The sequence below is a fragment of the Chenopodium album genome, chromosome 2 (assembly GCF_948465745.1).
Source record: "Chenopodium album chromosome 2, dcCheAlbu1.1, whole genome shotgun sequence".
Lineage (NCBI taxonomy): Eukaryota > Viridiplantae > Streptophyta > Magnoliopsida > Caryophyllales > Amaranthaceae > Chenopodium > Chenopodium album.
This window is the reverse complement of record NC_137835.1, coordinates 40,777,166-40,781,677: the sequence shown is the minus strand read 5'-3', so window position 1 is coordinate 40,781,677 and position 4,512 is coordinate 40,777,166. Positions and strand designations below refer to the sequence as shown.

General features: G+C 39.1%; 1 pseudogene; it reads left to right on the top strand.

The window, feature by feature from the left end:
• The first annotated feature begins 1,429 nt into the window (after nt 1–1,429).
• LOC145608564 (small nucleolar RNA R71) lies at nt 1,430–1,543 on the top strand (annotated as a pseudogene).
• The last annotated feature ends 2,969 nt before the right edge of the window (nt 1,544–4,512 follow it).

The window sequence follows — 4,512 nt, the reverse complement described above, 5'->3', positions numbered from 1 at the left end:
GTACAATTTGTCCTTCGTCGGATAGAAGGATTAAAATCTCGCACCGAGGGCCTCCAAGACAAGGAATCACTCTCCTCGGGTCGAGTAGTTACCTCCTTGCAAGGGATGAGGAACCATTCCTTATACCGAGAAACTTTCCATATGAAAACATCATCCTTCCTCGTTCGATCAAGAAATTTTTAATTCACAAGGGCGGAGATGTTTGGGAAATGAGAGGGAGACTTTTCTCGAGGATCAATAATCAGGGGAATCTCATCTAACAAAGTCTTGTAATCATCATTGATGCAAAGAGCTAGGATAGAATTCATCCCACCTAATTGAATGCACCCCAATAGGAAAACTCCATCATGAATATCCAAGAATCGAGAGATCAAATGCTCCGTGAAATCCACCGACTCAATCTCAAAGTCGTTTTGGTTGGCTATCCACAACCAACAAAGCTCCTCATGGGAGATAGCTCCCAAAGAGTCCTTGGAGCAAAGAGCATATGTGAGGATTCGGTTGAAATACCGCATAGCCGGATGAATCATGGAAGCAGACTTTGAAGTTTGAGGGTCATACTTTCCATCCTCTAAGATACTCTTCCACCAATGTTGCCCATCATATCCATGCTCACTTGCCATTATACTACGAGCTGGATAGATACAATGATCCGGATCCTTGGCTAAAGGAAACTTGAAATATGAACATAGTTGAGCATTCGTCAATGAGTGATCATTGTTGAAGAGTTAGAAAGTCAAAATCTTTGAGTAATTTGCACCCGGTTCATGGATAACTTCGAGAGAAGAAAGGAATTCATAAGTCACCCTAGCATAAGTAGGGGCACTCAAATCCAAGAACTCTAAAAGATCATGGCCCTCCGCAAGAAGGCGAACATCCTTATCAATCCCTAGAAACTTGGTTGTTGTGTGATCGTAGAAGCTCGTTGGTCTAAGCTTTCTCTTGGATAGACGCTTGAAGCAATCCCAATGTGATTCTTTTGAAAATGCAATGCCATTAGTTTCTTCAACCTCGGGTGGAGGTGGAACAACATACCTAGGCTTGCTTAAACTTGCTCTAGCTTGCTTCTTTTGACAAAGTGTTGCCATCTCTCCCCTTAAATTAGGAGGGAAGACTTGGAGCTTGGGAAGAAGAACTCTCCAATTTTTCCTTGATTGCACTCACTTCTTTCCCCAAGTTTTCCATTTGTGAGGAGAGATTGTTGATTGCATTCAAATGATCAACCGAGTACACCGAAGAGCTACTCTTGCTAGTTGATTCTCTCTCACCATCTTGCCAATCTCTATAGTACCTCACAACATCCTCAATGATGTCCACCACTTCTTCTTCCGTCCTATTCATGATGGGACCTCCGGCTCCTCCATCTAGGCATGACTTGCCTTGGGGACTTAGGCCTCCATAGAAAATTTGAATATTTTGATAGGTTGGAATCCCGTGGTGAGGAAACTCCCTTTGATACTCCTTATATCTCTCCCATGATTCATAGAGGCTCTCACTTGGCTTTTGTTTGAAGCCTTGAAACAAAGCTCTTGCCTCCGTCGTTTTCTTTTGTGGATAGAAACAGGTTAGAAATTCCTTTATAACCTCGTCCCATGTCGTTAGAGAATTTGGCTTAACCTCCTTGTCTAGCCATTCCAAAGCACGCCCAATGAGAGAAAAGGGAAAGAGCTTGAGGCGAATGAATTCTTGGGAAACTCCGTTCACCTTGATAGTATTGCAATATTTTTCAAATTCCTTGAGATGATTTAGCGGGCTCTCATGATTGGCTCCACTAAATTTTCGCCTCTCTATCAAAGTTATCATAGCCGGCCTAATTTCAAAATCATTTTTCGGTGTTGTAGGTGGAGCAATTTCACTTTCAAATCTATATGCACCGGGAATCCCCAATTCTTTCAATTCCACTCTTGGATTCTCTCCCATTTCTGCTTGTTCCTCTTGTTACGGTTCTTCTTCACTTGAAATGCTAGAGCTAAAAGATCGCCTAGCAACCCTTAGTCTTGTAATAGTCCTCTCAATCTCCAAATGGCACAAGTGAATGGCCACGTACTCTATGCATAAAACTCAAAAGAAATGATTAGTAGCACGCCTACAAGTGTAGCCTTAATGAGGAAAAATATTTTTGTTGTTTTTAGAATGAAATAGACTCAACAGCTATAACAAAGCACCAATGTCATTCCCCGGCAACAGTGCCATTTTGACAAGTGGAAAATAAGGTCGTCATCTAATTCTCACTTGGTAAAACTAAATTTGTAAATGCTTAACAAACCTTATACGAGTATAGAGGAAAGCTAAGAGTCAAACCCAAAGGAATGAATCAAAACAATGTTATAGTCTAATGTTAAGCTAAATTGAAGAATTGTCAATGGTTGAGTATGGTAACTAGGATAACAAGATTCAAGAATTCAATCAAATTGCTAAAAACTAGGGATATGGGTTCCACATGCAAGCTTAACAATCATGCTTATTGATAGATCACCCAATTGATTCAAACATTTCAAGGGACAAACATTAGTTGCAATCAAAGGAATATAAGGGTTATCTCTTATAAACCAAGCTAGGGTTCACTATGAATGGTTAACAAGGAGAATCACAATCAAATTCAATCAGTTAAAGCAATTTCCAAATCAATTGTACGTGCCATTGAGATTTGCAATGCAATCTAGATTAATCTTATAGGTTGATTACTCCTAGTCTAATTAATCACATGCCTAACTATGTCAACCAATTTAATTCCAACAATCAATCATCAAGGATCATCAACAAGCAAAAATCATCAATCAAGCATGCTTCAATTCCCCTTCTCCCTAGCAACTAATCTACTCACTAATCATGGTGAATTCTAAAGCTAAAACAAATTCAATCACAAACACATTCATTTCAAAATAAATCAAAAGGAAATACAATCAATCAACAAATTCTCAAAACTAAATCAAAATCCAAACTAAAACATTTAAGCATAAAAGTAAATTGTAGTTAAAGTAAATTCAAAGGAAAGAAATCTTACAAACTTTGATTGATATGAAGAAGAATCACAAATTTGATTGAAGAAATAATGTTGACCTACAATTCAAATCCAAAGATTACAATCTCTACTTTCTCTCTAATTTCTCTCTATAAAAATTAAGGGCTTGTTTGGCATCAATTTTGGTTTTAAGTTTTCTGTTTTTTTGAAAACCAAAAACCAAAAACAGGAAACAAGAAAAAGGTGTTTCCACTTTTCTGTTGTCAGTTTTCAAAATTATCATAATTTTAACAAGTTTATATAATTTTTGATTCATTATGGGACACATATCATATACTTTTAAAAAACAAAAAACCAAAAAACAGAAAACCATAACAGTGCTAAACGAACCCTAAGCAAATGAAATATTCTCTAAAAGTATTCTTTCAAAAGGATTTACAAGAGTATATATAAACAAAGAAAAAAATAGATCGGTCGCGCCCTCTCCAAAAAAACTCCGCGGGCGCGCAGAAATGTGTACGGAACCCATAACTAACTCCGCAGGAAATCTGAGCAAAACCCGCGCCCGTGGGTACTGTAGCATGCGCCCGCTGCAATGCTGCCCGTGCCCGCAGCTCTGGGCGCGGCAGATGCCTATTTCAGGTGAAGCAGGGGGTCGCGGTCTCTCTATTCCGGAGCGGTCTCTCCAATTCCTCCGCTCCCGCGGCTAGACCGCGGCCATGGCGCGGAGAGTTCCTGCCCAAAATCTCCAAAATGAAGCACATACTCGCGCCCGCGGCCCTCAGGTCCCACGCCTGCGGCAATGAAAAGAAGAGGAGCGCCCTCTCCAAGAGGCTTGAATCTCCTTTGCTTAGCTCTTTTTGCTCCTCTTGCATCCTTTGCAAATCTAAGTCCTTAGGCACCTACAAAAGAAACCAAAAAGAGTAAATAGAAGAGAAAAAAAACAATATAAAAGGAAAACACGCAGAAAAGCACATAAAGGAAAGTAAAACACGTAGGAAGAAGAAATAGAGAAACTAAAGGAGAAATGACCAAAATGGTAAAATAAAAACATGAAAAATATAGTGAAAATATCCTAAAACACTACCCTATGAGTGCCATAAATGACACTCATCAGAACTTAGACTTCAAAACCGTCTCAGGTTATTACAATGATTCGTATCATGCCCCACATCCTTGTGGTAATGGTAATACTTATTCTTGTTTCCTTACTACGATGACCCCCTTATAGAACATATCTTTGATCTATATTAAGATAGTGTTACAATCCTTGTTGAATTCATAAGCTATTTCGTATGTCTTGATTTTCTTAGATTTGGACAACTGGGAGTCAGCCACCTAAATGTCTTTTATTTTGTTTTTTGCATTCTTCTTTTTACCGGCCAAGTCTAGCTAAGAAGAGGGTTTCTTCTCAGCGCCTTTCGCCGACTCTTCCTCCTTTGTTAGCGAACAAAAATATGATGCTTCAATTAGGGTTGTACATAGTGCAGTTTAGACCGCACCAAAACTGCAATTTTTCGGTTTGGTGCAGTTTGCAGTTTAAAAATTGC